Here is a 12704-nt window from a genome sequence, read left to right on the forward strand (position 1 = left end):
AACTTAGCAGGAAGTAAGAGCTAAAGAGATAGTGTCTTAGTTGAGCTATTTTGAATGCGAATGTACAACCTGATCTTTGTAGAGTGGAGGGGGCTATGAAATTCTCACCATCCCAGAAGTGGTTGTTGAATTTCAGCCAATACTGGAAATACTAAATATTTTAGTTAATCATACAGAATATACGCTTTGAGGGAGGAGAACTTTCCATTTTTATTTCTCCGAAATCTTTCAAAACATGGCATCAGGAATAAATCAAATTTGATGTATAATCTTCCAATACAATCAATCCTCAGTGGGGTAGGGGCACAATATTGTGCGTCATCAGGGCATTTACCCAAAGAGATTGATCAATCTCAACCAAGCTTGGAAAAAAGTATATTGCGACATTTTTGGTCAAAGCCAAAATAAACTTTGTAGGGGGGGAGGGCTCTGAGGGACACGTAAAGACTAGTCATCGGAGTAGGTACTAAAGGGTTGTCAGGTCTCAAACGAATTTAGTCTGAAGAAACAGTTAATGTCCTTGCATTATAGACCAAGATCAAGTCGACCTAAATGGAGAAGGAGGAAAGGATTTCTTAATGATTTCGTCGTGATGACACCTGCAAGAAGTTTACCGAACCAAACTTGTTATTTTTAAAGCTCTGTATCTAACTTAACCTCTCTAAGGGGGGAGGCAAAACATATGCATCAGACAACCTACTGATTGATTAGAATTCATTCAGCCTAGCCTAGTCATATACTGCCGTTGTGGCTGTACCTTCCTGACTCCCGCGAGAAGATCTATTAGGAAACAGTTATAGTAAATGATGAAAAATAGCCGCATCAGTCACAGAAACGGCATCGATAGTCATGGCTTCTTGAGTCCCATACAGCTATGTTAGAAACCATAATAGTTGCTATATTTGATTATCAATTTCTAACCAAAAAAAAATGCATTTCGTCAAACTGAAAAAAATCCGGTTGGAAACGTGATTTTCCCAGCCAGAATGGCTAGCTGGCTACCTCTGCACACAGTGATGTCTAGTTTTTTCTTTATGGATTTTTTCAAACATTTTTTTCTTTTTTTTAGTTCATCGTCTCTCATTGCTCATGATATCATTCTCTGTGCACGTTTATTCGATTGTTTTGTTATTGTAATAATTTTGCATTCTGCTTTGTGTGGTGGGCCGTGGACTTGGGTATTGGATCTTCAACTAGTTTTATTTACGTTGAAAATATTGACAGGATCACCGCAATCACGAGCTCTGCCTCTCCGGGGTTACCCAGTGTATTTTATTTGTTATACCTATTATATTAATAAATTGAACTTGAATTGAACTTGAACTTACATTGACTATTAGCCATCAATATTGATAGTTATGACATAGCAATTAGGTGTGTCATAAAACACAATGTAAAATGAGATAATTAGGTGTCTTTATTTAATTACGATTATTTACTTGCAGGTGCAGTAGATAGTACACAATGGAAAATATATCCTTCATTCAAGGGTTAAAAATTCCAATAAGGTCAAAAAAAGTAATACTTGAGTGTATTCCCAAGAAAAAGAAAATAATTAGTTCCTACCTTGAAGACAGCAAAGTGAACATATTCAAGTCCAAAGAAATTTATTTTCGTATATACTAGATATGAAACGGATCTAAGTTCAAATGGTTCCCAGAAACTGATGAACTAACTGTTGATGGCTTTGCATTTTTCCAGCCTCAGAAATATATGTAATATTGCGCATGGCTAAATGTGCAAAAAAAACTATCTTTAGGGAGCTGTGCCTTTTTGCCTCTTCAATAAAAATCTGCAATTCAGAATAACTAACTTAAGCAGTAGTTTGCTGTTTAAAAAAATCGGCCATATAAGGATATACCTAAAAATGGGGGACCAATGTGGGACCAAAAAAACAGGACCTCTTTTAGGGATTAGGAGGAGGAAATCAAATTTATCGATACTGCAATTAACAACCAAGTTAATTAAGTGAATACAGAGAATGAAATAAATTTTTACATTTTCAGTGAAGTTGAAGTTGATATTCTGGGAAGTTGATATTTACCGACTGCTTTAGATGGATGTAGAGAACCGGCCTGCTTTCGGGCCAAAGTAAAAACCCCCTATAGAACCTTAGAGAAAAGAATAATCAGTGAAATTTCCTAACTTAGCGAAATTTTGACATATTCTAGTGTCAAATAAACACAGCAATGAGTTTTCGGTGCCTTATAAAAGTTGATGCTTTTAATACATATTTAAATTCTGACAATGTTGGTTTGTCTTAATTAAACACGCGTAAATTTCAAGAGAACACATTTCTTGATATACATTTCAAGTAAATTTTAAGAAAATTCAAGTGATCTAGCAGTTTACGTAAAGAAACAAAACACCACAGGAAAACAAACACCACAGTAAGAAACAAAACACCACAGTGTTGCATTAAATAAAAACACCACATAAACACACCACATTAAAACAAACACCACAGTAAGAAACAAAACACCACAGTGTTGCATTAAATAAAAACACCACATAAACACACCAGATTAAAACAAATACCACAGTAAGAAACAAAACACCACAGTGCTGCATTAAATAAAAACACCACATAAACACACCACATTAAAACAAACACCACAGCAAGAAACAAAACACCACAGTGTTGCATTAAATAAAAACACCACATAAACACACCACATTAAAACAAACACCACAGTAAGAAACAAAACACCACAGTGTTGCATTAAATAAAAACACCACATAAACACACCACATTAAAACAAACACCACAGTAAGAAACAAAACACCACAGTGTTGCATTAAATAAAAACACCACATAAACACACCACATTAAAACAAACACCACAGCAAGAAACAAAACACCACAGTGTTGCATTAAATAAAAACACCACATAAACACACCACATTAAAACAAACACCACAGTAAGAAACAAAACACCACAGTGTTGCATTAAATAAAAACACCACATAAACACACCACATTAAAACAAACACCACAGTAAGAAACAAAACACCACAGTGTTGCATTAAATAAAAACACCACATAAACACACCACATTAAAACAAACACCACAGCAAGAAACAAAACACCACAGTGTTGCATTAAATAAAAACACCACATAAACACACCACATTAAAACAAACACCACAGCAAGAAACAAAACACCACAGTGTTGCATTAAATAAAAACACCACATAAACACACCACATTAAAACAAACACCACAGTAAGAAACAAAACACCACAGTGTTGCATTAAATAAAAACACCACATAAACACACCACATTAAAACAATCACCACAGTAAGAAACAAAACACCACAGTGTTGCATTAAATAAAAACACCACATAAACACACCACATTAAAACAAACACCACAGCAAGAAACAAAACACCACAGTGTTGCATTAAATAAAAACACCACATAAACACACCACATTAAAACAAACACCACAGTAAGAAACAAAACACCACAGTGTTGCATTAAATAAAAACACCACATAAACACACCACATTAAAACAAACACCACAGTAAGAAACAAAACACCACAGTGTTGCATTAAATAAAAACACCACATAAACACACCACATTAAAACAAACACCACAGCAAGAAACAAAACACCACAGTGTTGCATTAAATAAAAACACCACATAAACACACCACATTAAAACAAACACCACAGTAAGAAACAAAACACCACAGTGTTGCATTAAATAAAAACACCACATAAACACACCACATTAAAACAAACACCACAGTAAGAAACAAAACATCACAGTGTTGCATTAAATAAAAATAAAACGAAAACCAAATGAATGGTTATGTTACAATTGCAAATTAATGAAAATTATTTAACACATGTGGGTCCAGCCGTACAGAATAACTACCTCTGAAACTGTTAAGCTCAATATAAAGCTTTTAGGTAATTGTAAAACGATTGATTATCTCAGAATTTTCAGTCGATAGTATTTCCTCTCTCCTCGGGGCAAAATTTCTTTTCTATAGCAGGAAAAAGGAGAAAACGCCAATTTGCTTTGGCACGATCTTTTTTACTATGTAAAAATGGCACTGAAACAGTTAATTTCTACACGAGCAACCCTTTTCCCGATTTTTTAAGATCATTAGTACGATACATCACAAATGGAAAAAAAACAAAGAAATATAAAAATAAACGCGGCTCTGTGATCATTCACAGAATGTGAGAAAACGCCAATTTGTTTTGACAAGATCTATTTTACTACTTAAAAATGGCACTGAAACAGTTAATTTCCACACGAGCAACCCTTCTCCCGATTTTTTAAGATCATTAATATGATACATCACAAATTGAAAAAAGAAACAAAAACAAAGAAATATAAAAATAAACGCGGCTCTGTGATCATTCACAGAATGTGAGAAAACGCCAATTTGTTTTGACAAGATCTATTTTACTACTTAAAAATGGCACTGAAACAGTTAATTTCCACACGAGCAACCCTTCTCCCGATTTTTTAAGATCATTAATATGATACATCACAAATTGAAAAAAGAAACAAAAACAAAGAAATATAAAAATAAACACGGCTCTGTGATCATTCACAGAATGTGAAAAAACGTCAATTTGCTTTGACAAGATCTATTTTACTACTTAAAAATGGCACTGAAACAGTTAATTTCTACACGAACAACCCTTTTCCCGATTTTTTAAGATCATTAGTACGATACATCACAAATGGAAAAAAAAGAAACAAAGAAATATAAAAATAAACGCGGCTCTGTGATCATTCACAGAATGTGAAAAAACGCCAATTTTTTTTGACAAGATCTATTTTACTACTTAAAAATGGCACTGAAACAGTTAATTTCCACACGAACAACCCTTCTCCCGATTTTTTAAGATCATTAATATGATACATCACAAATTGAAAAAAGAAACAAAAACAAAGAAATATAAAAATAAACGCGGCTCTGTGATCATTCACAGAATGTGAGAAAACGCCAATTTGCTTTGACAAGATCTATTTTACTACTTAAAAATGGCACTGAAACAGTTAATTTCCACACGAGCAACCCTTCTCCCGATTTTTTGAGATCATTAGTACGATACATCACAAATGGAAAAAAAAGAAACAAAGAAATATAAAAATAAACGCGGCTCTGTGATCATTCACAGGATGTGAGAAAACGCCAATTTGTTTTGACAAGATCTATTTTACTACTTAAAAATTGCACTGAAACAGTTAATTTCCACACGAGCAACCCTTCTCCCGATTTTTTGAGATTATTAGTACGATACATCACAAATGGAAAAAAAAAGAAACAAAGAAATATAAAAATAAACGCGGCTCTGTGATCAATCACAGAATGTGAGAAAACGCCAATTTGTTTTGACAAGATCTATTTTACTACTTAAAAATGACACTGAAACAGTTAATTTCCACACGAGCAACCCTTCTCCCGATTTTTTTAAGATCATTAATATGATACATCACAAATTGAAAAAAGAAACAAAAACAAAGAAATATAAAAATAAACGCGGCTCTGTGATCATTCACAGAATGGGAGAAAACACCAATTTGCTTTGACAAGATCTATTTTACTACTTAAAAATGGCACTGAAACAGTTAATTTCCACACGAGCAACCCTTCTCCCGATTTTTTAAGATCATAAATATGATACATCACAAATTGAAAAAAGAAACAAAAACAAAGAAATCTAAAAATAAACGCGGCTCTGTGATCATTCACAGAATGTGAGAAAACGCCAATTTGCTTTGACAAGATCTATTTTACTACTTAAAAATGGCACTAAAACAGTTAATTTCCACACGAGCAACCCTTCTCCCGATTTTTTAAGATCATTAGTACGATACATCACAAATTTAAAAAAAAAGAAACAAAGAAATATAAAAATAAACGCGGCTCTGTGATCATTCACAGAATGTGAGAAAACGCAAATTTGTTTTGACATGATCTATTTTACTACTTAAAAATCGCACTGAAACAGTTAATTTCCACACGAGCAACCCTTCTCCCGATTTTTTAAGATCATTAATATGATACATCACAAATTGAAAAAAGGAACAAAAACAAAGAAATATAATAATAAACGCGGCTCTGTGATCATTCACAGAATGTGAGAAAACGCCAATTCGCTTTGACAAGATCTATTTTACTACTTAAAAATGGCACTGAAACAGTTAATTTCCACACGAGCAACCCTTCTCCCGATTTTTTAAGATCATTAATATGATACATCACAAATTGAAAAAAGAAACAAAAACAAAGAAATATAAAAATAAACGCGGCTCTGTGATCATTCACAGAATGTGAGAAAACGCCAATTTGCTTTGACAAGATCTATTTTACTACTTAAAAATGGCACTGAAACAGTTAATTTCCACACGAGCAACCCTTCTCCCGATTTTTTAAGATCATTAATATGATACATCACAAATTGAAAAAAAGAAACAAAAACAAAGAAATATAAAAATAAAGGCGGCTCTTTGATCATTCACAGAATGTGAGAAAACGCCAATTTGCTTTGATAAGATCTATTTTACTACTTAAAAATGGCACTGAAACAGTTAATTTCCACACGAGCAACCCTTCTCCCGATTTTTTAAGATCATTAATATGATACATCACAAATTGAAAAAAGAAACAAAAACAAAGAAATATAAAAATAAACACGGCTCTGTGATCATTCACAGAATGTGAAAAAACGCCAATTTGCTTTGACAAGATCTATTTCACTACTTAAAAATGACACTGAAACAGTTAATTTCCACACGAGCAACCCTTCTCCCGATTTTTTAAGATCATTAGTACGATACATCACAAATGGAAAAAAAAGAAACAAAGAAATATAAAAATAAACGCGGCTCTGTGATCATTCACAGAATGTGAGAAAACGCCAATTTGTTTTGACAAGATCTATTTTACTACTTAAAAATGGCACTGAAACAGTTAATTTCCACACGAGCAACCCTTCTCCCGATTTTTTTAAGATCATTAATATGATACATCACAAATTGAAAAAAGAAACAAAAACAAAGAAATATAAAAATAAACGCGGCTCTGTGATCATTCACAGAATGTGAGAAAACACCAATTTGCTTTGACAAGATCTATTTTACTACTTAAAAATGGCACTGAAACAGTTAATTTCCACACGAGCAACCCTTCTCCCGATTTTTGAAGATCATTAATATGATACATCACAAATTGAAAAAAGAAACAAAACAAAGAAATATAAAAATAAACGCAGCTGTGTGATCATTCACAGAATGTGAGAAAACGCCAATTTGCTTTGACAAGATCTATTTTACTACTTAAAAATGGCACTGAAACAGTTAATTTCCACACGAGCAACCCTTCTCCCGATTTTTTAAGATCATTAGTACGATACATCACAAATGGAAAAAAAAAGAAACAAAGAAATATAAAAATAAACGTGGCTCTGTGATCATTCACAGAATGTGAGAAAACGCCAATTTGTTTTGACAAGATCTATTTTACTACTTAAAAATGGCACTGGAACAGTTAATTTCCACACGAGCAACCCTTCTCCCGATTTTTTAAGATCATTAATATGATACATCACAAATTGAAAAAAGAAACAAAAACAAAGAAATATAATAATAAACGCGGCTCTGTGATCATTCACAGAATGTGAGAAAACGCCAATTTGCTTTGACAAGATCTATTTTACTACTTAAAAATGGCACTGAAACAGTTAATTTCCCCACGAGCAACCCTTCTCCCGATTTTTTAAGATCATTAATATGATACATCACAAATTGAAAAAAGAAACAATAACAAAGAAATATAAAAATAAACGCGGCTCTGTGATCATTCACAGAATGTGAGAAAACGCCAATTTGCTTTGACAAGATCTATTTTACTACTTAAAAATGGCACTGAAACAGTTAATTTCCACACGAGCAACCCTTCTCCCGATTTTTTAAGATCATTAATATGATACATCACAAATTGAAAAAAGAAACAAAAACAAAGAAATATAATAATAAACGCGGCTCTGTGATCATTCACAGAATGTGAGAAAACGCCAATTTTCTTTGACAAGATCTATTTTACTACTTAAAAATGGCACTGAAACAGTTAATTTCCACACGAGCAACCCTTCTCCCGATTTTTTAAGATCATTAATATGATACATCACAAATTGAAAAAAGAAACAAAAACAAAGAAATATAAAAATAAACGCGGCTCTGTGATCATTCACAGAATTTGAGAAAACGCCAATTTTCTTTGACAAGATCTATTTTACTACTTAAAAATGGCACTGAAACAGTTAATTTCCACACGAGCAACCCTTCTCTCGATTTTTTAAGATCATTAGTACGATACATCACAAATGGAAAAAAAAGAAACAAAGAAATATAAAAATAAACGTGGCTCTGTGATCATTCACAGAATGTGAGAAAACGCCAATTTGTTTTGGCACGATCTTTTTTCCTACTTAAAAACGGCACTAAAACAGTTAATTTCCACACAAGCAACCCTTCTCCCGATTTTTTAAGATCATTAGTACGATACATCACAAATGGAAAAAAAAGAAACAAAGAAATATAAAAATAAACGCGGCTCTGTGATCATTCACTCTGTGAATGTGAGAAAACGCCAATTTGTTTTGACAAGATCTATTTTACTATATGATAAGATCTATATGATAAGGGCGTGAAACTGTGCAGTAGGATTCTCTAATATATTGATTTAGATGGTTTAGTTTTCAACGTCATTCTGCCTTTTTTGGACCAATTTTTCAAAAATAGGAAATTTTTTCGGCCTCGTTGCGTTTCGGTGAGCAACCTTAAATTTAACTAATTTTACATATCTAGAATCTCGTAAAAAGTGATTCTTTTGATCCATTGTTATCAAAACTATTTTTTTTGGAGTTTTGGTTAATATTAGCACGAGTCACTTCTTTTTTCGCTCCCTCCCGCGAACTGTTTCATAAAGTTTATTCAGTTTATAATCCCAGACCCGTTTTGGTCCCAAGGGTTCGCCGTGGTATGGCTCCTGAGTTAGTGCGAATCCTGCAACAACTGGGGAGAAGTGTCCAAAGCTATGAAGAATTGTTCATTTTACGTTGAATATGGATCGCACTGGAACTTTGTCCTAAAACAAAACTAGACCTACGTTGCCTGAGCAACGTGAATTGTTGCGGCAACCTTTCTCCGGCTTCGCCGAATAAAGTGTTGCGAGAGAAACACTTTGGTTTTGTTTCTTTGCTATCGGTTAAACGCTAAAGTTGTCAGCCTACCGAAGCTTTTAAAACATTATGTTCAAAGAAGAACGCGATCAGTAATCACATGATCAAAGGCTATTCCTCAGCGTTGGAAAAACAACAATAACAAAAGAATATCGAAAGAAGGGACTAAATTGACTCTGCAGCCAGTTGAACTTTATCCTTTTCAATCGTAGACATCGTGACGGATGAAAACTTGGAACAATACCTTATATAATCTAGTTGGTATTATAAAGCTAACCGTAACTTTTCAGGATTAAAATACCATAGGTGACACTAATTATTACGAAACTACCTCATTGTTTTACGTTATCGTTTGTACCCGTTGCGTAAACACTTAATTCTAGGTTACAGTGAGTATGGGTAGGCTACACCAACTAGCAAAAGTTATAAACCCCTCTTCACTGAAGATGATTGTAGCCTAACAGACGATTATTACTTACAAGTCCCCTGCATGTCTTACCACTGGAACCAAATTGGTCTTACCATCAAATACACCGGAAACAAATAAAAGGTACACCAACTAGCCAAAGTTGCAAATCCCTTATTGCCGAAGATAAGATAAGATAATATTTATTTTCAAAAGACTATCACAAGCTCTATAGAGCCGAATTCGCTTTATATGTCAGTAAAAGCTAAGAAAAAAAAATTCAAAACAGTACATTAAATCAAACACTTAAAATTAAAAGGAATTAAAAAAGTAAAATCATCAAAGATAAAGGGCAAATCAGTAAACTTAACAATTAAATTACAAAAACATTGCAGTAAATAAAAAAAATAATAAAAACGGAAATAGAGGAAAAGGGGAATTTGGCAATTACATAATCACGAATTATTATTAAGGTGTTCCAGAATAAAGGGTATAAAACTTTTGCGAAACCTTTCTGTCAAACAGTTCGTGGTAACGAACTGTAGTAAGGAGCGATCCGGCTCAATAGTAACCAAAACTCTAAAAAATTGAATTTTGATATCAATAGCTACATCAAAAGAATCGCATTTTAATGCTGATTTTAAATATATAAGTTTCATCAAGTTTAGTCTTATATATCAAAAGTTACGAGCCTGGGAAAATTTGCCTTATTTAGGAAAATAGGGGGAAACACCCCCTAAAAGTCGTAGGATCTTAACGAAAATGACACCATCAGATTCAGCGTATCAGAGAACACTACTGTAGAAGTTTCAAGCTCCTATCTACAAAAATGTGGAATTTTGCATTTTTTACCAGAAGACAAATCACGGGTGCGTGTTTATTTGTTTTTTTTTTGTTTTTTTTTCCCAGGGGTCATCGTATCGACCAAGTGGTCCTAGAATGTCGCAAGAGGGCTCATTCTAACGGAAATGAAAAGTTCTAGTGCCCTTTTTAAGTGACCAAAAAAATTGGAGGGCATCTAGGCCCCCTCCCACGCTCATTTTTTTCCCAAAGTTAACGGATCAAAATTTTGAGATAGCCATTTTGTTCAACATAGTCGAAAATTATAATAACTATGTATTTGGGGGTGACTTACTCCCCCACAGTTCCTGGGGGAGGGGCTGCAAGTTACAAACTTCAACCAGTTTTTACATATAATAATGGTTATTGGGAAGTGTACAGACGTTTTCAGGGGGATTTTTTTGGTTTTGGGGGTAGGGTTGAGGGAGGGGGCTATGTGGGAGGATCTTTCCTTGGAGAAATATGCCATGGGGGAAAAAATTCAATGAAAAGGGCGCAGGACGAATCTGATCACGTTAGAAAAAACGTCAAATTCAGAGCTTAATATACAATGCTGGGTGTTCGGAGCCTCTCTATTATGGAGTATAATTTGAAAATAACACAACTATACGAGCGATAAAACATATATACCACAAATCTATAACTCAACTAAAGAAAGAACTGCAAAGAGATAACACAACTATAAAGCGGAAACAGGTGAAAACTAACGGGAAAATAAACGAACTAAGAGGTGGAAGGGGCCCAGAGAAAAAATATAATCATTTTTCAATTTTGAGCCTAACTTCCGCAAAGGAGTAATAATGTCAGAAGCCCCGAAATACCGAATTATTTTCTTTTCAAACAGTTCGTGGTAAAGAACTGTAGTAAGGGGCGACCCGGCTCAATAGTAAACGGAACTCTAAAAAACGGAATTTTGATGCTAAAAGATACATCAAAAGAATCGAATTTTCATGCTGATTCTAAATATATAAGTTCCAATTAATTTAGTCTTTGTCATCAAAAGTTACGAGCCTGAGAAAATGTGCCCTATTTTGGAAAAAAGGGGGAAACATCCCCTAAAAGTCATAGAATCTTAACGAAAATCACACTATCGCATTCGGCATATCAGAGAACTCTATAGCAAAAATTTCAAGCTCCTATCTAAAAAAATGTGGAATTTCATATTTTTTGCCAGAAGACAAATCACGGGTGCGTGTTTATTTGTTTGTTTGTTGTTGTTTTTTTCTTTTCCCCAGGGGTCATCGTATCGACCAGGTGGTCTTAGAGTGTCGCAAGAGGGCTCATTCTTACGGAAATGAAAAGTTTTAGTGCCCTTTTAAGTGATAAAAAATTGGAGGGCAAATAGGCCCCCTCCCACGCTAATTTTTTTCCAAAAGTCAACAGATTAAAATTTTAAGATAGCCATTTTGTTCCGCATAGTCGAAAACTATAATAACTACGTATTTGGGAATGACTTACTCCCCCACAATTCCTGGGGGAGGGGCTGCAAGTTACAAACTTTGACCAGTGTTTACATGTAGTAATGGTTATTGGGAAGTGTACAGACGTTTTAGCCAAAAAAAAAATTAATATACTAATTTCATTTCAATAATTTATGTGCGGAGAGCCAAAATCAAACATGCATTAATTCAAAAACGTTCAGAAATTAAATAAAAAAAAACTAGTTTTTTTAACTGAAAGTAAGGAGCGACATTAAAACTTAAAACGAACAGAAATTACTCCGTATATAAAATGGTTGTCCCCTCCGCAGTCCCTCGCTCTTTACGCTAAAGTTTGACTCTTTGCCACAATTCTAATTTTTAAAACAATTAAAAACTTTAGCGTAAAGAGCGAGGGACTGCGGAGGGGACAACCCATTTCATATACGGAGTAATTTCTGTTCGTTTTAAGTTTTAATGTCGCTCCTTACTTTCAGTTAAAAAAACTAGTTTTTTTTTTATTTAATAACAGCATGGATCGAAGAGTAAGTAGGGATTGCTAAGGAGGCTGACCGGGGGAGTCAGAGTCTAATGGGATTGTGAAAATCAGGGAGTAAGTCCTCAGTACGGGGATTGGAAATGACTGATTTAGCGAAAAGCAGGCAAATTTTTTCCCTCCTTTCTTTTAAGGTGGTAATGCGCGCAGCTTTAAGGAGGAAGGAGTATGGAATTTTGCCTTCTTTGTAAATGAAGGACCGGAACGCTTTTGGACCGACTCGATTTTGTCACTAAGTTCATTTGAAAGTTGCGAATGCCAGACCG

General features: G+C 34.1%; 1 protein-coding gene across 1 annotated transcript in view; it reads right to left on the minus strand.

The window, feature by feature from the left end:
• LOC136027012 (TWiK family of potassium channels protein 7-like) overlaps nt 1–1677 on the minus strand; it is a 120707-nt gene extending 119030 nt beyond the window's left edge. Inside the window, exon 1 of the mRNA XM_065703911.1 lies at nt 1567–1677. The gene's annotated coding sequence lies outside the window, so the exon portion shown is untranslated. The remainder of the gene's footprint in view (nt 1–1566) is intronic.
• Between the last annotated feature and the right edge of the window lie 11027 nt (nt 1678–12704).

Source organism: Artemia franciscana, chromosome 5 (assembly GCF_032884065.1).
Source record: "Artemia franciscana chromosome 5, ASM3288406v1, whole genome shotgun sequence".
Lineage (NCBI taxonomy): Eukaryota > Metazoa > Arthropoda > Branchiopoda > Anostraca > Artemiidae > Artemia > Artemia franciscana.